The sequence below is a fragment of the Diabrotica undecimpunctata genome, chromosome 1 (genome assembly GCF_040954645.1).
Source record: "Diabrotica undecimpunctata isolate CICGRU chromosome 1, icDiaUnde3, whole genome shotgun sequence".
Lineage (NCBI taxonomy): Eukaryota > Metazoa > Arthropoda > Insecta > Coleoptera > Chrysomelidae > Diabrotica > Diabrotica undecimpunctata.
This window is the reverse complement of record NC_092803.1, coordinates 178849837-178873740: the sequence shown is the minus strand read 5'-3', so window position 1 is coordinate 178873740 and position 23904 is coordinate 178849837. Positions and strand designations below refer to the sequence as shown.

The following is a 23904-nucleotide window of genomic DNA, read 5'->3' as shown; positions in this document are numbered from 1 at the left end:
AGCTGGTAACTGAAGACTAACATTTTTCGTTTCTGTAAATATATCCTAGATAACTCGTTTTTCTGTTGTTTACAATATTTAGGAGTTCTCTCTCAGTCCTCATTCTTCTCAGCATTTTGTACAGATGTTCACGCCTATGAAAGATCGAGTAGCTCCGTATTGTTGTCGTATTTTTGGCTGAGTTAGGAAAATTTCAACTCTTCAGGTTAATGTTATGGAATTTTTAAATATAAGTGACATCAGTTTTTATAAATCGTGAAGTAACATTCTTATCGTTGTTTTAGTATGAAACAATATTTTAGTTTATTGTTTTAGGATAAATAGTATTATTAGTACGGTGTGCTCCAGTCTACAGTCTTTTCAAATTTATAAAAATTGTAATTATGCGACAAAATTTTAAGTTTTGGGGGATTTGAGCTTAAATTTGGGGGACTTTTAGTTTCTAAGTCTGGGAGTTAGAGAATCGTATCTGGCAACTCTTGACAAGCAAAGTGGGCATTCTGATTGTTTTATTATTCTGTGCTTCTAGCATCAGCGGTATATTTCACAATATTAATCAAAAATAAATACATAGAAGTTTTAAAGAAATATTTAGGCATCAATAATATCAACATATAAAGAAAACGTATGTTTATAAAGAAACTGACCCAAAGCTATACTCTTCTGGGTTCTTATAACCCAAGCCAACTTTTTAGACTGCGTAATGCACCGCAGTTACCCGAAAGAGAGAGAGAGAGAGAGAGAAAACTGCTTTGTTGTGCTATCTGTTTTTTACTAGCAGTGTCGCCAACACGATTATATCTAATTCATTAATATCTTACAAACAGTATTCCGATGAGCAAATGCAATACTAAGGAAACGTACTGGCAAATGTACTGGTATACAAGTCAAAAGTGAAGAAAAAAGAAGAAGAAGGAAAAGAAAAACACAGCAAGTAAAAGTTGCCAGTAAAAACCTGAAAAAGATAACAAAAATCTAAGATCCTAATTCGACCACCAAAGCGATGTAGATGAAAGAAATGAAGAAGAAAAGGCTGTAAGTCAATCAGATATTTACTAATTTAGTTTTATCACACGCAATGTAAACATCAAATCTTAGACCGTAAAATTTCCAAAGAATATTTTTTTAAGTTTATTAACCTACTTTTTAAATTTTAAATTCCAAGGCCACTTTAATGAGGCACTGTTAGCCATTGATTAAATTTGGCTAGTGGTTATATAACATATAACGAAACATATGCATTAAAAAACACTTTCATTATAATTTATTACATTAAATAGGTAGTGAATGGCATTGAACGAAATAACGAAAGAGTTAAAATTGAAGGACACCATGACATCAATAATAACCTCTCTACATAAGTGAAGTTACAAAAAAAGTTCTTCGTCTACTGTAAGGTTAGAGAAAAACTTATTTATAATTGATATTTCTGACAGTTCTTAAGAAATCGTCAAAAATAAATAAGAGAGAAAATAGGAAAAGTATTCGTTGAAACACCAGAACGTTCGAAATATTTACACATAAAATGGGGAAAGACATAGAGAAGTGGAAGTTTTGAGGTAAATAAAGAACGAAGCGTCTGTGGTTGCGACAATATTACTCCAGTCAATCTGTGAAAAATCATTGATTTTACAGAAAAATCTTATAAAGGCTTTTGAAGGTTCTAAAAACTATCTGAGTAATAGCTAATGACAAACCCTTGATGAAGTACAGCTGATTTTGCTTTGTTTTTTTATTTTTTAATAATTATAAAAAGTGAAAAATCATGGTTGCCTAAAAAAACGTTTTTTATACATTTTAGAGAAAAATGATTCAAATAAGTAAATCTTGAAAAGTTTTTAAATTTGCGAGTTTCAAAATTAAAATGCATAAATAATTGACCGAAATAATTGAAAAAACACCTATTTTTGCAGTAATTTATAAATGTTAATAACTTTTATAAATCTTTTGAATAATGACATAATATATATAACTACTTGAAATTAGACAATTAATGACTTATTGAAGTGTAATAAATCTTTGCTATATCGATTAAATAGTTTGTAAGTTACTTCTTTTTGTTTATGTAGGAGATAGATTATTTAAACAACTGTACCTACTCAAATAGTGACTCTAAATGTATTTAGTAGATCGCAATCGATTCTTTGAGGCTTCAATTTTAAGATATATTGCAATTTTTGCGGCGCGCTTCAATTTGTTGAAGTTTGAAGTTCTCCCGTCCACTTTAACGTGGAAGGTTTTTACGAGTACGATATAACTTTTAGCACCTTCTCTGTATAGGCCATCTATAAACTGGATCACAAAATCTAGAACTTGACTTATAATCTGTTTAATGTTCAGCTCTTAATGTTAATACGGCATAAGGATGTAGGGGGCAATGGGAAACCACTACATTAAAGATCGCCAGATTTTCCTGAAACAATAACCATGCAAAATACGGTCAATCACATGGCCCCTAGTTCGCTGCGGACCTTTATTGGTCGAGGGGTGCTAAGTATCCCTGTGAGGAGAAGCCACCCGATTGTGGCAAATAACTATATAGAGAACAAGAGAGTAAACCTAGAAATATTAGGCATAAGCGAAATGCGCTGGCCTGGTTCTGGTAAAACATTGGTCATGGAAAAAACGATATATTACTCCCGAAATGATACCCGAGATCCGAGGAGAATCCAAACAGCCGTTGTAAATTTTGTTTTCTTTTCGGATAGGATGCTGTTATTAAAAATACAGGGTAAGCAAGTGAACATTGAAATAGTGCAAGTGTATGCTCGAACTGCAGATAAATAAATAAAAATATAAAATAAAATTAAGAACTACTTTAACATACACCAGGAAGGACGAATTTACAATAATAATTAACGATGTAAATGTAAAGATAGGTAAAGGCCGACTGGACAATATAATAGGTGATTATGGTTTAAAAACAAGAAATACTATAAAGGACAGATTTGCTCAATTTTGGGAAGAAGAAAACTTGCGATTATGAAGACATAGTTTCAATTACCACCCCTTAGACTGTATATTGTGAACATAGATGTTGTGAACACGTCACAAACAAAGAGGTTATGAGAAGGATGAATAAAGAAATAGAAATTTTAAATATAATTATTAAAACAAGAAAATTGGAATATCTCGGACATATTACACGTGGAGAGAAATACATCTTGGTCCAACTGATTATGCAGGGAAAGATCCAAGGAAAGAGAAGCATAGGGAGGCGTAGAATGTCATGGCTGCGCAACCTGAGAGTCGGATGTACATCAAATGAACTTTTCAGAGCAGCCGTCTCAAAAATCCGAATAGCTATGATGATTGCCAACCTCCGGAGCGGAGATGGCACATGTTAGGGTTTTGGTCCAATTATACCATGCTCTTCTCGGAGCCATTTTGTACAAATAGGACGGAACGATGGCAAATGTTTCCAAACCTACTCAAATTCGCGAATTCTTATTTTTGACAAACTGTGCCAAACATGTGTTATACGGGCTTAACACCAACAATAAATACACGAAGATATTCATGAATTTATTCATCAATTTCTGTGTCAATAAATTCGTGAATTTCTTGGATGTAAAAGTTTCTTTGACTTCAAATAAATTTTTACATCAAGTGTCATTATTTCAGTAGTACCAATGGTTTTATGATTGGATGTTATTTATTGTTTGTTTGAATAAAGATATTTTCGATTTGGAAATATAATCAGAAAACAATATCGTTTTAAAAAGAAAATAGTAATTAAGATTGTACAAAAATATGCTGAATTTGGTAAAGAATCAGAGCTTGAACAAGAGGTAAAAATTAGTGGAAATTACATGTAATTAGTGAAAACTGTTGATTTTAGACACAGAAGATAATTTCAAATAACTTCAATAAGGACAACATAGCTAAAGAAACAGAAAAAGCGGTAATTTTATTTTTTTTTATATGATAGAACAAGAAAATCTAGCATTCATTACATACTAAAAATTAACTGTAGTTAGCAGAAATGTTAATCAATTCATTGTGACTTTTAGAATGATGAAAGCCTTTATTTAAATACAATACCTGCCTGCCCCAAGTCGAAGTAAAGAAGAAAGAAAGGTACAATACTTTTTATAATCTTTTAACCACTATTCATAATATATTCTCATCTCAAGAGATACCTAATAAAAATAAATAGGTATGTTTATTGTTAGAATATTGAGATGTGACAATTCTAATCAAAAAGAGGAGTTGTAAAGAAATGAATACTTAAAAACAAATAAAAAATGGAAATAACCAGTAATACTTTACCACTAGTTTGTGAGCTGATTCTTTACAATTTCCATGATTTGTCATACCCTACTGAAATAGTAGGGTAAGACTAAACTAAATATATAAAAATACAATAATTTTTAAATATAATATAATTTAAATGGTAAATGAAGAATCATAATAAGAGGAATAAAAGCTAGTTTTAATATTTGTTATACACAAACAACTATTTTTTTCTTAATAAAAAATCGTATTTACAAATTTTATCCATAAGATATGGAATCCTGCATTTTTAAAGAAAGATGGTCAACTTAGGAAGGAAACTATGAATAATAAAGTATAATAATAAGAAGAATTAATAAGAAAGAACAAAATTAGTAGTAGGCCAAAGGCTTCATGAAGGAGACGAGAGCACAACAGAAACATGTCAGAGAAATGGAACTGGCAGAAGACATGAATTGAAAAGAAATAGATTTATTAGGTTTAAAAATTAGATTATGCAAAGAAAAATTTAATAAAAAATTTAAAAAAAATTATATGTATATTAATGATCCTTCTGAGGTTTTCTCATAACAAAAATATTTTATATGGCTCTCAAACATCTTCAACTTAAGTTTAATAATCTCTTTATTTAGCAATTCATCCTCAAAATTGTCTCCAGTTTGATTTTTCAATTGAATCATTTCAACTGTACAGCCACTTCCATTGACTAAAATGGGAAACTTTCTTCTTCCATACACATTCTGTTACATATCTGTAATTAATTATACAAAATTTCAGGCTGTCTTAGTGAATTGTTTTAGTGGACTTCTGAATGTGAATTTAAAATATTATCAATAACATAGAATTATCCATACCTGGTTCAAAAAGAAAATATATCCAGCGAGTATGAGAATTTAAAATAAATATTTGATGTATTTAGAGCATTTATTGTTGATTTTGAGAATTCCATGATAAATCCTTGATATTATTTGGATAATTAATGATTTATAACTCTTTTTTGCAAGTTGCTGTTTTTGAGAATCATGAGCGGAATATGAAAACCTAGCTACTATCTCCATACTTTTCATTTTGCAATCTATAATACTTGGCCTTTCAAAGAAAATCGTCCTTTCCTGTTTCAGAAATCAATAGCACCCATCTCTTGGAAAACGTTGTTTAATCAATTTTTAAACTTTCAAGATGATAAAAACATTTACCTAATGACTAGACCAAATAAAAGATAGGAGTGAAGAAAAAGGTAGAATTATATAATCTTTTATTAACAAATATTTAGGTACTATAATATATTCTCAAAGCATTAAATAAATAATATTTGAAAAAAAGATGTAAGAAAGGGAAAAGTAAACAATTTTTTAATAAAACTAGAGTTTTCTGTCTCGAAATCGTATGTTTTTTATAAAAAAAAATACAGAATATTATTTTCTGTTTTTTATTATAGAATAATAAACTTACCTCTTTTCCATAACTATTACCTACTTGATACACGACTTAAAAATGCAAAGTCCAATTTGGTTCAATAATCAAAAACAAAATAATTATTATCCCTATTCGCGCCAAATCTACACAGGTTGGTGACACTGAATTCACGTCCAATAAATGTGAAAAATAGAACATGTTCTATTTCGTCAATTGCTTCACGAATTTATTCATGAAGTTATTCACGGCAAAATTGGATGTCAAATTGTGCTTTACACACGTCAAATTTGACCTTGAAGCGACTTCATGAATTTATTGTTGGTGTAAAACCCGTATTAGCAAAGATTCGAAAATGTTTGCTAAAGTTTGTTAGATGTTTGTAAATGCTTTTTAGTTTTGGTGAAAACGCATTTTAACACTTACAACAAACTGATACTTTTTGACAAGAATATAATTAATATAGAAAAAAATCATAGATGCCTGAATTCTCTAGCAAAATGCATGTCTAATGATGTGCCATACATGGTATATTCTCTATTTGAAATTCCTTGGTATCAGAAGGTGTCAGAAGGGACGGGGTTGACAAATGACAGATATCTATATAGCTATCTATATAAAAATCGATATGTTTTAGCATTTTCACAAAATCCCATGAATAGTGCCAGACATCACAGTGGATTCTGTTGAGTGGCCAACTCAAAATATAGAACAAGAAAATCTAGCATTCATTACATACTAAAAATTAACTGTAGTTAGTAGAAATGTTCAATGTTTCAATCAATTCATTGTGACTTTTAGAATGATGAAAGCATTTATTTAAATACAATACTTGCCTGCATCACAGTATATTGCTAAATAATTCGTTATTAGCAATATACTGTGGGGTTCAAAGGAGTAGTGAGGCGCAATATAAGATGTTGCTTCCAGATAACATCTCTAGCCTCTCCTACTCAATTCCTATTCTCACCTCCAAGAAGTGTGATCTTGATCACACGGGTGAACCCCGGTAAACCTGAGCAACCCTATTGGAGATTGGGTAACCAACCCCAATGGAAGGTAGGGTCAGGGCGGACGAGGAAGGGAGAAAGCATAGCTTGTTTAGAAGCTATAGCCAGCAGCCCTGGCACTGGACTCGGGTGCAACAGGCCGATAACCTGTTCACCTTAAACTCAGCTATCACGAATGCTACGAACAATGAGCTAACCGGACGGACCAACGGACAACGACCAAAGCTACGGAATAAGGACTTAATGATGGATTTGCGACTGGGAACCTGGAATGTCCAAACCATGCTGCAGGCAGGCAAAATGCAAAGTATTGCACAGGAACTATTGAAGTACGAAGTAGACATAGCAGCTCTCCAAGAAATCAGATTTAAAGGGCATGGTTGCATAAATAAAAAAGAATACAGTATGTACTACTGTGGAGCAGAAAGACAAGGAGACTTTGGAGTGGGTTTTATGATAAACCATAAATGCCGCAGGTCAGTATTGGGGTTTACTCCAGTTAATGAAAGAATATGCAAAATACGTCTAAGGGGAAAATTTCATAATGTTACAATTATTAATATCCATGCTCCAACAGAAGCAGCAGATGAACTAGTAACCGACCAATTCTATGACCAACTACAAGTAGAATGTGAAAACGCACAGAAGAGAGATGCAGTTATAGTTCTGGGTGATATGAACGCGAAGCTGGGAAAAGAGAAAATATATGCAGAATCCTTTGGTAAGCATAGTTTACATGATATTACCAGCAACAACGGTATGAGAGTGGCACAGTTGGCAATGGCAAACAAACTAAGGGTTGTTAGTACGTGTTTTCCTCATAAAAATATTCATAAAGGAACCTGGATGATACCTGGTACTACTAAATTTAATCAAATTGATCACATATTAATATCTAAGCGGTGGGCAACCTCCGTAACAGATGTTAGAACATATAGAGGCGCAAATTGCGATTCGGACCATTTCTTGGTTATATCGAAGATAAAACAAAGAATATCAATGGTAAGAAAAGAGAAAGGCGCCAAACAAAGAAAATGGAATACATATATGTTTAAAAATCCTAAAAAGAAGAATGAGTACCAGCAGAAAATAAAAGTAATATTAAATGAAAGAGGAGAACAAAACAACATTGAAGAAGAATGGAATATCATCAAAACGACAATTACAAATATGACATAGGAAACATTAGGTGAAACCTCAAGCCAAAGAAACGAGGAATGGTTTGACCAAGATTGCCAACAAGTAATAAATAGCAAAAATATAGCTAGACAGAAATGTCTACAAAGGGATTCCCGATCGAATAGAAAGGCATATGAAGAACTCAGAAAAGATGCAAGGAAAATATGCAGAAGGAAAAAGAGAGAAATATTGAATAGAAAAATACAACAAATTACAGATTATAATAACAGAAGAGAGGCTAGAAAATTTTACAAGGAAATCAAGCAATGCACCCAAGGCTACATAACAAGATCAACAGTTTGCAAGGACAAAAATGATGCAATTATCAGCGAGAAAGAGGAAATAATGAAAAGGTGAAAGGAGCATTTTCAAGAGCTGTTAAACCCAGAAAAAGAACAAAACGAAGATGAAGAGATAATTCACCACACAGCAGAACAACTAGTTGAGCAACCAACATTGGAAGAAACGATAAACGTCATAAAACATCTAAAAAATAACAAAGCACCTGGCACAGATGGAATAACTGCAGAACTGATAAAGAATGGTGGACATGCGCTATGGAGGCGTATCCATAAACTAATCGACCGCATATGGACACTAGAAGTCATCCCAGAAGATTGGAAAGTGGGAATCATACTTCCTATGTACAAAGGGGGAGACAAACGACTCTGCAAAAATTATAGGGGCATAACAGTTTTAAATGTCATCTACAAGATATTATCAGGAATTATTATATAGCCGCCTGGAATCGTTTTCGGAGGAGATTATTGGTGAATACCAATGTGGCTTCAGACCAAAGAGGTCAACTATAGACCAAATACATATGTTAAGAGGTATACATGAAAAATGTGTTGAATATAACATACCTATTTACAACTTGTATATCGATTTCAAACAGGCGTTTGATGAAGTAGATCGACAAAAGATGTTAAATCAACTATCTATGTTAGGGATACCCAATAAGTTGGTTAAACTTATACGAATGACTCTGGAGGGTTCCAAAGCTATGGTGAGAATAGATGGAGATATAACGCAGGCCTTTGATATTGAAAATGGAGTTAGACAAGGGGGTGCCTTATCAACAACACTTTTTAATCTAACTTTAGAAGCTGTTGTTAGAAAACTGGATGTAAACGGCTGTATTAATACAAGATATATGCAAATATGCGCATATGCGGATGATGTTGCCATAATAAGCCGCAACAAAAGGGTATTGAGCGAAAAAGTCATAGAACTGAAACGAGAAGCTGCTACGTTTGGTCTATATATAAATGAAAACAAAACAAAATATATGGAGTGCACAAAATCGAATGAACATGAGAATCTGAAGGTAGACAACCATACCTACAAATATGCCTCCACTTTTCCCTACCTAGGCTCAATAATAAATGACAACAACAACATCAGTCAAGAAATACAAGCACGGATTCTTAGCGGTAATAAGTGCTTTTATGCATACAAAGACTTAATGAAAAGTAAGTTACTGAATCGTGAGTCTAAGCTGAGAATCTACAAAACAGTAATTAGACCAGTGGTCACATATGGATGTGAAACGTGGACCCTCTCAACCACTGATGAAAATCAACTGAGAATATTTGAGCGCAAAATACTAAGGAAGATATTTGGACCAACCCAATGCAGCGATAGTTAGTGAAAAATTAAAATGAACCACGAGATGGATGAACTAATGCAGAGCGCAGATATTGTCAGATTTGTAAAATCACAAAGACTAAACTGGCTTGGTCACCTAGAAAGAATGCCAGATAATCGAGCTGTAAAAGTATTCCAGAGATGGAAGCCCCAAGGAAACAGAACAAGAGGAAGGCCCCGTAAAAGATGGATAGACGACGTAGAGAGGGATCTTAAAACCATGAACATCAGGCAGTGGCGAAGGAAAGTATCCGACAGGGCAGAATGGAAGAATATTGTTAAGCAGGCCAAGACTCACAAAGGGTTGTAGCGCCATTAGAAGAAGAAGAAGAAGCAATATACTGTGCCTGCAACAAGTAGAAGTAAAGAAGAAAGAAAGGTAAAATACGTTTTATAAACATTTAACCACTATTCATAATATATTCTTAAGAGATACCTAATATAAATAAATATGTTTATTGTTAGAATATTGAGATGTGTAATCAAAAAGGAGGGTTTTAAAGAACTGAATACTTAACTGCAACTTGCTGTTTTTGAGAATCATGGGCGGGGTTTGACAACCTAGGTACTATATACATACCATTCCATACTTTTCATTTTGCAATCTTATAATACTTGGCAATTCAAAGAAAAACAATCTTTCCTGTTTCATTAATCTTCTTTAATCAATAGCACCCATATCTAATGGAAAACGTTGATTAATCCATTTTTAAACTTTCAACATGATAAAAACATTTCTTACTTAAATTTAATGACTAGACCAAGTAAAAGATAGGAGTGAAGAAAAAGGTAGAAGACTTTTATAATCTCATACTAACAAATATTTACTGTATATTCTCAAAGCATTAAATAAATAATATTTGAATAAAAGATGTAGATTTCTTAAAAAAAATAGATACCTAATCTTATTTTCTGTCGTCTATTATAGGATAATAGATATACTTACATCTTTTCCATAAATATTTTTTTATTCTCAAATAAAAAACTAGTTAAAAACTCTTACTTGACACACGACTTAAAGATTAACAAACGCCAAATCTACACAGATTGGTGACACTGAATTCACGTCCAATAAATGAGAAAAATGGGACATGTTCTATTTCGTCAATTTCTTCACAATGCATGATTTGGAAATACTCTACTAACTTCTGATTTGATAGTAAAAAAGTTAATATTAGAATTAAATCTAGAACATAATACTAGAACAAAAACTGCCGGCAAAAAGTAATATAACCTCTTCAAGCATAAATAATTAAGTATTATACAACAAAAGCATCAAACCGATATGAAAGATTTACACCAAAGTAAATAAGAGAAAGTACTTTGAGTAGCAATGGTTAAGAATGAGACAGCAGGTACCGTTCAAGTGGGGGTTGAACGGCTTCTTTGACTCAAATAAAATACAATCGTGTCTACTTTTTAAATCAGTGCCTGTTCGCGCTTTTACCAATTTGGTGCATAGTTTAATTTAAAAAATTGGTGAGTGATTCTTCAGGTTATCCTTAGTGTAATGTGTTTAGTTTAGTAATTAAAACGAAGTGAACAATGGATAAGTAGAAATTAGTCCTATAATTTTAGAAATTTAACAGTGATTTTAAAAAACTTAATTTTAATTTTAATTTTAAAAAAACAATTACGACAGATTAATTCAAAATCCTTAAACGTTAAAAGAACCATAAATAGACACACAAAGTTAAAACCTAGAAATAATAGCATTTTTAACTTTAACATTTAACATTTTTAACAAAATTTATAACAAATAAAAGTCAAAAAATAATATAGATGTGAATAGAAGTTTTTTATAAAAAGGTGAAATAATAAAATAAAGAATGAAAATATTTATTTATATTTATTAGAGAACTATTAAATTCATGATAGCAATGGTAATTAAATACAAATGTACTTATAAATTAAATATTGTATTTGCCGTTTAGAATTTCAGCTTAGGAAATCGTTTTCAAAGTGCAAAATTTTGAAAATTAAACAAATTATTTTGTTTTTTTTTCCTTAAAAATAAATTAAAATAAATTAAAAATTAATATTTTTAAGTTACTTTTCTGGAACTTATTGAAGGATAGTTGATTTAATTACAAGAAATTAATTTTAAAGGTCGCCGCATATTATCGTTGAGTGGCCAACAGGTACCGTTTCCACTCCAGCAATAAGACTGCGCGTTCACATTTTCATACATAGAACGTTTCAGTTTGGTTCAGTGAAGATATGATCTCGCTTTTCTCACAAAACAATAAAAACACATGCATAAATGACAAAATAGCCTCGAAAATTATTTTTTTAAATACTCTGTATCAAAATCAAACAAATACCTAAATAAACAATGGGGGGAAAACGACGGACATCTAATTCACATTATCCTTACCAATCGGTTACGACTCGTTACGTAGCCGTCGGCATCAGTAAAATATTGTTTTCAAATATACTGAACGGAAACGTTAAGTATCTGAAACGCTATGTTCCGGACAGTGTGCGTTGTTCATATTTAAAACCATTTAAATTATATTTTTCGGAAACGCTATGTGCTGGAAACGCAACGTGCACGATAATATGCCACGACCTTAACTTATGAAACCTCTATGTTAGAAAAATAATCATCATACCACTTATTGCAGTGAAATTTTCTGTTAGCTATTTCATTTTAAATCATGAGAAAATCAATCTCATGATGCTATTCCGATACAGTAAGTATTCGATCTGATATTTAGTTTACTCTAAATATCGACATCACAGCGTATTTTGTATACTGGTTAGTTGTATGAATATGTATATTATTTTAAATTATAAATCATGTATTCTTGATATGTTTGTCTTTTCGTTTATTGACTTACCATAGTTTTTATTTTCTCCTTGGCAACTTCTTCGTTCATATAGCAACCTCATTCTTCTACATTCTAATTAAGAATTTGCTGTGCAATTTGCTTCATTTTTTAAAATGAAAGCAGCTTCTTATCGGATATCTATCGAATTTTCTATTTTAATAAAAGATTGATGTTCGTTGATTCTAACATCTAGTGATCTTGAGGTTTCACCCAAATAAAAGATTTCATACGGTATTTTCCACATATAAATCCCATATTTTTTATGGAACTAAAACCACAATTGCTTGCATTTTTTTTTCGAAAATTTTTAAATAAAAATTATAAATGATCTTAACCAATAAATTTTTATATTTGGCGGTGGATGGTAATACTAATGGACCAATTACATCCAAAAGCTATTTAATGATAAAAGAGAAGAACTATCATAGAAACCACAAAGGATATCGGACCACCAATATTACAGAAAGAAGTCATCTATATCATCAAAAACACAAAAGAGGGCTAAGCTACCGGACCAGATGATGTGTTAATCGAATTATTAAAACTCATTGATGAAGTTGTTATTGATGTAATGGTTGAACTCTTTAATCTAATATATCAGACTGTCACAATCCCCAGACAATGGCTGCAATGACCTTTGTGGCAAAACTAACTAGTATGTTGGGATTGTAATCTTTTCTATAAGTTTTTGCAGAAAGTGTTGTGAGTTCTTTAAAAAAATGTTTGTATTGTACGTCAATGATCGTATTATATCTAGAAGGAACTTTTCATTTGATTAGATAGATATATACTTGCATACTTCTAGGTTCTAGGTATTTAATATGTCTCATTCTTACATAAGTGCTATTTTTCCCCACTGGGCCGGTCTGATCAAAAGATCTCCGTTATCTCTGAAGCTGAAACTTATTGTGTTTGTTGCTCATTGTTGTTTCCTACACTCAGTCTAGCATGGTGTACCCTGTAGAAGTTTGTCCAGGTATTTTGCTGGTGTGTCCTAAATATACCAGTGTCTTCTCTTGGTTGCCTATAAACTTTGTGTCTTTTGCCGGCGACTCGCAATCGTATAATACATGTTTTACTGTTTCTGGTTCCTCATTGCAGAGTCTGCGGTTAAAGTCTCCATTGTAAATGCGTATTTTATTCAGAAATTCTCTTACTGGTGCATGCTTGGTTAACATTCCTGTTACTGTTCTTAGTTTGTTCCTGTCCATAGGGAGCAGTTCCTCTGTTCTTTTCGTACATAATCAATCAATGAAGACTTTTCCATGTGTTTATTTTAGGATTGTCTCCCAATATCGATCATGACTTTCTTGGATCCAGTCCTCTACAGCCCTACGTACTTCTTCTTCTTCTTCTTCGGCTTTTCCCATTATGAGTTCGCTGTTTTCGTCCTCCACAGCACTCTATTCTCCCAGTCACCTTCTCTGAGGTCTCTATCTATCATAGCATTTCCGACGTATGTTTTCCATCTTGTAGCAGGTCTTCCTCTCCGTCTTCTTCCCGGCGGGTCCCAGTTTAATATTCTTTTCGGCCACCTATGCTCTGGCATTCTTTGTACATGCCCGTACCACTGCAGGGCTCTGTTTTCCAATTGAGCATTTTACTTCCATTCTGTTCCATATTTTCTCCGTTCTTATTCTATCCGCTCTTGTGATTTGTAGACATCTTCTCATAAAGTCCAGTTCAACTGTTCTTATTTTATTTCGTATTGTTGTTGTCATTGGCCATACTTCCGCTCCATGTAGGGTAATATTCATCACTATGCTTTGAAAGATCCTCTTTTTGTTTTCTTTGGTTAGAGTGTTGTTCCATATCACTCCATGAAGTGCTCTTGTGGCTTGTTTTCCCCGTGCTATTTTCATTTCTATACCTTTCATACAAGTACCATCTCGGCTAATCATTGACCCTAAATACTTAAAAGCCTTACAACTCTTAATAGTCTCTTCTTCTAAACTTAAGTTCAAATCTGAAACCTCGGGTCCAATACATAAGTATTCGGTCTTGCACATATTTATCTTGAGTCCCCAAAGTTCATATTCTTCCTTTAATTTCCTTATCATATATTCCATATCCTCCCTGTCTTGTGCAAAAATGACTTGATCATCTGCGAAAAGTAGTGAATGTAATATATTCTCTTGTACTGGTATGCCCATTGTTCCGCATTTTCTATACCATCTTTTCAAAGCCTGATCTATATATATGTTAAAAAGTGTAGGTGAGAGACCACATCCCTGTTTGAGGCCTTTTGTTGCGGTGATTGTTTTTGTTATTTCATTACCTAACTTTATTTGCACTTGTGTTTCTTTATACAGTCTTTGTGTTATATTCACCCATTTCTCTCTAACGCGCATTCTTCTCATTGCTTCCCATAGTTGTTTCCTGGGCACGCTATCGTATGCTTTCTCTAAGTCGATAAAGGTCATATGTGTTTCAATATTTTTTTCTTTGTTCTTTTCAATCACCTGTCTCATAATGAATATATTATCTAAACATGATCTGGCTTTTCGGAATCCGGCTTGTTCTTCGCTATAATGGTCCATGTGTTGTTCTAGTTTTTCTTTTATAACTGATGAAAGATTCTTGCTATTGAAGGCATTACACTGATCCCTCTGTAGTTATTTGGTGACCTTTTGTCACCTTTTTTGAAAATGGAGGACATGTATGATAAATTCCACTCATCGGGAATCTTCTCTCCTGCTTCGATTTTATTAAACAACATTCGTACTGCAACTGCAACTTTATTGAACAACGAATGCCCTACGTACTGCAACCTTTAATACTCCCACAATTATAAACGGTCCGTTTGATTCGTTCGGTTTTCTTTAAGAAAGTTGATCTGCTTTTTCCTTACCTTCAATGCCCTGATGTCCTGATACTCAGACAAGCTCAACCTTGTTCAGGTCTCGCAGTTCACTCACTTCTTTAATGCAGTCTCACACCCTGGAGGTCACTTCCAGATACGCCAGTACCTTCGGTGCCGCTTGACTGTCAGACAATATATGGAGCTGCTCTTTTTTAGGATTATTTCTTGGATTATTTCTTTCTTGGATTATTTCTCTTTGCACATTAGAGTTACTCATTAATCTCAGCTTGAAAATGGATCAGTTTCTTCCCAGGGCAAGGCTTTTGCTAATCCTTGGATCATTGGAGTATATTCCTCCCTCACACTCTCTCTAGTCTTGTATTCGTCTGTATACCAGATCTTGGAATACTAGTATTCCACAGTCGTTGGAATACTAGTATTTCCTGTCTCTTTAGTGCAAAGTTCTTTAGAATAGCCTGAATTATAACTTAGGAAATCGGCATTTGGGCCGAAATACCGTGTACCTACTGATTTTTCATCTTCAGATCTTCTATTATTTGTTTTAGGATATCTTTCAATCTGAAATATGAAACTATAAAATTAAGCTGTTAGTCTCTTCGTGTATCTAGTATTATATTAAAAGTTGATTAGTTTAATAGTTTAAAATAAAATAATATTCTTTTAAAGGCTTATTTGCTAATGCAATGTTCAACAAGTTTTGTTTAATTGAAGTATTCACCACAACCAGTCGTTATAGGTAAATAAAATCATATACTCATTAAAACATGGATAAAAGTAACAGCTTGATTAATTTACACTAATTATGTAAAACCATAATACTTTTATTAGTGTCGTAACGATGAAGACATAGAAATATTATTATCTGCACACATTACGCCTATTAAAACATCTCATATGGATATATCGCACTCCATTTGCCAATTGGTATAAGTGAGCGTAGTTCAATTGTATCCAATGTGTGATTTACTAATTGGATTTTAAAATCTTTATAATTTATTATATAATTTTGTACAGATTAAAGATTCTCGTTAATTGTAATTTTCAATGAGCATTAAGTCCACAATCTAATATTTGTCACGGAAACATCGTTAAGAATACTTTATGTAATACTTAAGAAACTATTATTACTACTGTACTGTTATTATGATGAATCCTTGCTTAATTATGTGTATTATACATTTCCTAATAATATATCATGTATGATACTCGTATATGTATGATATACATAAGTAAACCTTCTAAACCAGATCCATTAATCAACTGGTACTGTAGCATTTTCTTAAAAAATATATAACGTCTCTATAAACACTTAACTTATTGTGTTTTAAAATTTTAAACGCGAAAACATACTTCAAATGTCTCTTCGATTAGAATAAATAAAATCCAATCAATTATTTGAATTCGAAATTGCCGCTAATGGAATGATAAGTATTTGTTGACATTGACCGACGCGTTAGAGAAGGAATTCAGTCTTGGCCTGACATTTAGCTGGTCTGGGTCTAGCATTTTGGCCATTCAAGTGGTACTGGCGACGCTAGTGCTAACGTATGGTCCTAAAGTTTTGGGAAAAATAATTTAAAAAGCATGTAACTCTGACCACAATAATCTTATATTTTTATTAAATTATTCAACAATTTAACTTAACTATCCTTATTATAAATCAAAATTTAAATGACAGACAAGGGACCATTATTTTCGACTTACCTAATAATTCCCCTGACACGTTGCATCATCCTTTGGACGACCTCGGCGTCAATTTCTCTAATTTTTGTATATATGCGGCGTCTTAACTGTTCCTGATTTTGTGCTTCCCATCCGTTATTATAGACTTTCCGACTTACTATTGCCCAGAACTCTTCAATTGGACGAGCCTGAGGTAGGTTGGGGGGATTGTCTGCTTTCGGTACAAAGGTAATGTTGTTAGTTTCGTACCAGTCCCTTATGATTCTCGCGTAATGAAATGAAGCAAGATCTTTCCAAAAGACTATTTGATCATTTGCATGATGTGTGTTCACAAACTGAAGAAATTTAGAGAGACATCTTTCAATATACACCACATACCATACCAAAATTTTGTCCTCAAATTTTTTCTTTATTTTTGAATTTTATTTCATCAGGTACATTTTCGTAATCGTTCGTGTAAAACCCATCGTTACCCTTCATCTCAGAGTTGGACAAAGTAAAATATTTTTCATCGTCCATCACGATCAACTTGTTGACGAAATGCACTCGCCTTCGAATTCTCTCTAATTGATCCTGTGTGTATTTTGGAGCTTTCCTTCTTTTCCGGTAGAAGGTTACTCGATAGGGTCCTGTATACTGTAGTCTTTCCAACATGAAATCTTCTGGCCAGTTTTCGCTGTGAGACCCCAATTTTGTTCTTAGCTGCTTCAATCAGTCTTGCCTCTCTTATATGGTTCAAAATCCGCGGTCGGCCACTTTTACGCAAGTTCATGGTATCCCTTCTTCACATTCTCTGATTGTGCGATAAATTTTCGAATTGCCTATATTTTGATCTCGATAGATATTAACAATATCTCGTTTCGACATTCGCCCAACCATATTATAAACACCTCGACGAATATCAATTTTATAAGACATTTTGCAGAGCACAAACCAAAATATTCTGCTTTGTTTATTAAATGTCAATAACTGATGACATTTCAATTCCATGGCCTTCTTTCTTAAATGCATTTTGCTTCTCAATCAGACCAGGTGAAATTTTTCCCAAAACTTTAGGACCATACGTTATGAATTTTCGCTTGAGATCTAAAGGAAATTAGAAGTAAATTGAAGTATTTACTAAACCAAAGATAGAAGCTAAAATTGAACATATAGACTGATACAAATATATACATATAGGTTTTGTATTTTGAGAACGATTTCCGAAGTGGAAATTGAAACGTCAATAAACGTATTTTAACCTTTAATCGTGGCTTATTCCCATTTAAATAGTAATTAATTTAAAATTCCACAAGAAAATAGTTTCAGAACAAAAAGTATTATAACATACAGTTTGTTTTTTACTGAAACTAACACTTTGTACCCTCATATTGCATCTCAAATATTTGAAGATCAAAAAAAGTCAAAATAAGAATTAAAATAGTCCGAAACTTCGTGTCATATCCAATCCAACGTTGGTAATCACCAGCGATTTTGAGACTTTGTTAAAAGTAGACTTCTTCTTCAAGTGCCATCTTCGTTCCGAAGGTTGGCGATCATCAGGGCTATACGTATTTTCGAAACTGCTGACCGAAACAATTCGTTGCTGCTGCAGCTATACTATTCCCGTAGATTCTTTAGCCAGGAGTTTCTTCTTCTTCCTATGGACCTTTTACCTGCTATTTTCCCTTGCATAATTATTCGAAGCAGTTCATATCTTTCGCCTCTTGTAATATGTCCCAAGTAGACTGATATCGCGGTTACTTCATAAAAATTTTATTTTTAAGCTGCTTAATCTTGTACTCTTCGGTAAATGTACAGTCCAAGCGTTTGTACCGCTGAATGTTTTCTATGATTTTTTTCGTCAAATTCCAGATCAAAATCTTCCTAAATCTTCCTGTGCTTGCTTAGTACTAGCTACTTAGCATTCTTCTTATAATCCTCTGTCTGTGTTAGCGCTATCTGTGTAGCCTTTTGAAATGTCTGCTCTGTCTCATTATCCCTCAGAACTTCGGTGTTTCATAATGTTGTTGGCATATTCTTTTGGATTTTTTGGGGCACTATTCTTGTTTTTATCCTCGCTTTTAGTACAAAAGAATCCATGTCTCCATCCGCCTCTCTTAGGCTTTTTACGTCTAAGTAGTTACTACCCCTCCTGACATCTACCAGAACATGATCGATCTGATTTCTTGTGACGCCCTCGTTGGAGACCAACGTTTGTTTATGTATTTTTTTGTCTTTGAAGCTTTAAAATCTCCCAAGATAATATGCATATCCTATTTGAAGAGATTATCTGTCAGTTCCTCTAGTTTCTTAAAGAAGTTGTCTTTTATTTGCTCTTCCTTTTCCTCGGTCGATGCATGGGCAGTAATTAGGGAATAGTTATACAGTTGTCCTTTTAGTCTGATATAACAGAACATTTCGTTAACGGATTTGAAGGTTATGACTCACCTCACAAGACTTTCCTTGACTATCAGTGCCGAATTGGTGCTTCTGTTCACTTCCGCTGAAAAATACTAAAGATTTATTAGTTTTTAGTATAACTTCTTCAGTCCATCTAATCTGCGTTGTAAGGCAGAGTTTCCTTGTGTTTCAGTATTCAAGTTCTTTGAACACCTGAGTTAGGGCTCTCGGCCGATATAGGCTTAGTAAACTCGTAGGCTTAGTAGTAGTGTTTCGTTGTCGTAACTGATTATTTTTGTTTTACAAGAAGGAATAGTTAATCCCTTACTTAATCCTCCTCCTTCCTCATCCTGGACTTGGGACCAGACAACGGCGGAGGTTCTTGAGTAGACAGGGGAAATTGAGAAAAAAATTATATGTAACGTGTTCCGTTGTCAATACTTCTCAAGTATGTATTTCAAAATCAGCTAGTATCGTCGAAGAGTGAGATAGCCAGCGAACCGTCTCGGTGGGAAAGTTATAGTTCAACTTGAATTTTGCTTCGATGTCTACTTATTTTTAAAACAGTGAGTGTGTGCACTTCATGATAACAGGTTTATGCATTTTATAAATACTGGTGAGCGCATTGCATTTTTTATGTTTAATAGCATGTACCATACATAAGTGGCAATTTTTACTAAAATTTTATTCAATATGTTACTTTTATATCTGTAGTGTGATATAAAATATCCGTACTTTATATAAAACATTGTATCTGCTGTATTTTTTTGACAATATTTTAGTTATTGATATTTGTTTATATAAAAATGAGACAGTGGCCAAGCTTTTGATTTCATTATAATGATAACTACTTTGTAAAATTCGACTCAATAATCTAAACTACGCATTTTGATACGGTTTAATTTAATCTGCAATTTAATTAAGTTAACTGTAAATTATATTCTTTTTCCCATGCCATATCCTCATTGGATGTTGGGGATCAGTCTAGCCAACGTTTCTAAACCGGATGTTCTAAGGATGGATTATTAGTCCACACTGTCACATTTTTCACCCAATAGATTTGTCATCTATACAGCCCTCTGCTTCCTTTAAAGTTATCCTGTATGGTAACTTGTAGAATTTACTATTTATTGTTTCTCATCACATGACCAAAATATGAGAGTTTTCTATGTTTCACTGTGCAGATCAGCTTTAGGTTTTGACCTATTTGGTTTTGGTTTCTTCTCGTCAGTGTTGAATCAGATAACAAAAAAAATAAAGGAAAACTAAAGAATTATGACTTGGTTTACTATTATTTTCCATTCTTTTCCTGTTTGCTGATTTATTTTTCCAACATCCATGTCTTTTCCACATCCTTCTTCCACCTGGTTTTCGTCCTACGTTTCTTTCTCTTTCCTCCTGTTCCTCCCGTTAGTTTTCTTTTGGGTAGTCTCCTGTTTGGCATCCTTTGAATATGCCCCAACCCTCCCAGTATCTGTGATTTTATGATTCCTACGATATTCTGTTCTTCATACATCCTCTGCAGTTCTATATTTGCTTTCCTCCAAATATTTTCCTGAGTACTTTTCTTTCCCACACTTTGAGCACGACTTGTTCTGATTTGGTTATAGTCCATGTTTCACTGACATATATCTTATCACTGTCTTATTCTTATCACTGTATATTCTTATTTTAGCCCCTTACGATATGTTTGTACTTCTTAATAAGTTGTTTAGATCAAAGATACAACGATTGCGAGCTATAATTTTCGCTTGGATTTCTTCTTTTATATTTGGTTTCCGGGTAAATTTCACCCCAGGTATTAAAATCTTTCTTCTTCTTTGAATTTATATATTTTTCCTTCTGTGATTATTGCTAAGGATTGTCGTATGTATTCTCGTTCTGTCCATTCTATGTATTTGGTCTTTTCTTCATTTATGTATATCCCTTTCTTTCTCGTTTTCGCTTCTAGTCTTTTTAGTATTTCTTTTAATTCTTGTTTATTTCTGGCTATCAGTACTACGTCATCAGCGAATGCTAGGCATTAGTGTTTTCGTTGATATACAAGTCCTGTCGTGTTAATTTCGGCTTCTTTGCAATTTCAAGAAAAATACTGAACAACAATAATGACAATGCGTCCCCTTGTCGCACCCACTCACTTGACGACTTCAAATTAAATGTATCTTTTCCATTTATTTTAACCCTACTCTCTGTTGTTTTGAGTGACACTTATACCATTCTTACTAATTTTTCACTAATTTCCATTTCACTTAGTGCCTTGTAGATTTCTGTTCATTTTACTCTGTATAAAGCTTGTTTAAAGTTGACGAATAAGGCCACTGTAGATTTCCAGTATTCATAAATTTTCGCTTGTATTTCACGCAGTAAGAAAATTTGATCTACTGTGCTGCGCTCTCTTCTGAATCCACACTGATATTTTCCTATGTCATTATCAGTTTTTTGCGATATCTTATCGTTTATATGTACTGCAAGTATTTTATATGCAACATTTAGTAGCGCTATTCCCCTATAATTATGGCATAAACTTTTGTGGCCTTTTTTGAGAATTGGGCACAGTGTGGCGTAAGATCATTCTTTCGGTATCCTTTCTTATTCCCATATTTTTTTAGCGACTTTTCCAAATGCTTAATAATTAGTGATAGTCCTCCATATTTGAATATTCCAGCTGTTACTTCATGCTTTCCTGTGTTCTTATTTTTCTTTAATTTTTCTATTACTTCCTTTATTTCTTTTTCATTGGGCGGTCTTTCTTCTATTCGTTCTTGATCGGTATTTTGCTTTAGTTCTTCTTCGTCTTCATATTCTGTTAAGGTTATTTCATTTAAAAGCTCTTCGTAGTTATCTTTCCATTTGTTCAGTATTTCCTCGTCACTTACTAAATTCCTTCCTTCCTTCCTTGTTTTGCTCATTTTTCATCCCTTGATATAAGTTTCTAATTGCTCTATTTGTAAAGCTTTCATCTATGCATTTCAATATATCTTCATTTTATCTTCTTTTCTTTGATCTTATGATTCATTTGACTCGTTTTATTTGTTTGTTGTATTTCATCTCTATCACTAGTGATTTGTCTTGCATCATTTTGAGTCTTAATATATTTCGTCCATCTTTACATTCCTCATCGAACCATTTTTTGTATTCTTTTTTTGTATTTTTTTACTGGCTTGTTCTACTTTGGTCATACATACTTTTATTTGCATCCATGTTTGTTCAATAATTCCATTTTGTACAATATTATCTAATTCTCTAGTGACCATTCCTTGATATTTACTTTGTTCTTCTTCTGACAGAAGTCTAATAGGTATAGTTGCTTTATACTTTTTTCCGCTGGTTTCTAAGAACTGGTATAAGATGCTTCATTTGTATTCCGACTATAAAGTGATCTGTATCTGTATCTTGGCCTCTGTATGTTCTTATATTCTTTATATATTTTTCAATGTCTTTTTCGACGAGCACATGATCTATTTGGTTTACAGTTTTCCCATGTGGCGATCTCCAAGTTCCTTGGTGTATTCTTTTGTATTGGAAGTAGGTGCTCATAATGATCATATTTCTTTCTTTTGCAAAGTCTATTTTTGTTAAGAAGTTACCATTTTCGTTCGTTACTTCATGCAGATTATATTTTCCTATGGTGAATACGTATATTTCTTCTTTTCCTATTTTTCCATTTGTATTTGGAAATATCTTTAAATACTGTATCTATTTGATTATAGAAGTCTTCCTTTATTTTTATGTTTTTCTCTTCTCTTCAGTCGGTGCATGTATGTTTATAAATGTTACTTTTATGTATTTTCTCCTTATTTTTAGTGCGCATATTCTCTATGATCTTTCAGATTTCTATTTACCACAAAGCCTGTGCCTAACAGTCTATTTTCTCCTCCGCTATTGAAAAATAAATAGTCATTTATTTCCACTAAGTTTTGCCCTAGTTGGTTCGTTTTTTGTAATGCTATTTCGAATGTAGATTATTTGCATTCGTTTATTAGGTATTTTTCCGTTCATTAAATCACAGCGATTTAGATACACTGGATACATAATACGATAAGTTTTGGTGGTCTAACAACTAGTATCTGTGCACTGTTTGCTTTCTGGGTTTTAGCTTATGTTACCATCTTCTTTCGATTGTATTACCCTTTTTTTGTATCCAAAAATAGGTTGACGTTTTGGCTATAAATTCTGTGGGGCTCTTCTTCTTAAAGTGCCTATCCGTTCCGGATGTTGGCGATCATCACGGCTATCTTTATTTTCTTTATTGCTGCGCGGAACAGTTCAGTGGTAGTCGTGTTATACCACTTTCGTAAATTTTGAAGCCAGGAAATGCGTCTTCTTCCCGGTCCTCTCGTACCATTTACCTTCCCTTGGAGAATCAGCTGGAGAAGGCCGTAACGTTCTTGATTTCTCATTACATGTCCTAGATATTCCAAGTTTTTAGTTTTGACGGTCATGAGAATTTCACATTCTTTCCCCATTCTACGCAGGACCTCCACATTAGTAACTCTGTCAACCCAGGATATACGTAAGATGCGCCTATAACACCACATTTCGAAAGCTTCGAGCCTGTGGGGCACGTGAGTATAAATCTTATATTTTTTCACATTTGTTCTAGATTCTGATCTAGCACTTTGTATTCATCATTTTATTTTTTCGTACAATCTCTCTGGTATTCGGAACTCTTAATGCATTGATAGCTACTATT

General features: G+C 33.1%; 1 protein-coding gene across 2 annotated transcripts in view; it reads left to right on the top strand.

Annotated features, from left to right (window-relative positions):
- The first annotated feature begins 10882 nt into the window (after window positions 1–10882).
- LOC140432623 (retinaldehyde-binding protein 1-like) overlaps window positions 10883–23904 on the top strand; it is a 50376-nt gene continuing 37354 nt past the window's right edge. The window contains exon 1 of one of the 2 annotated variants that reach the window (XM_072520652.1): window positions 10883–10967. The gene's annotated coding sequence lies outside the window, so the exon portion shown is untranslated. Of the gene's footprint in view, window positions 10968–19695; window positions 19828–23904 lie in introns of those variants that run through there. The other variant, XM_072520653.1, reaches the window with a different exon arrangement.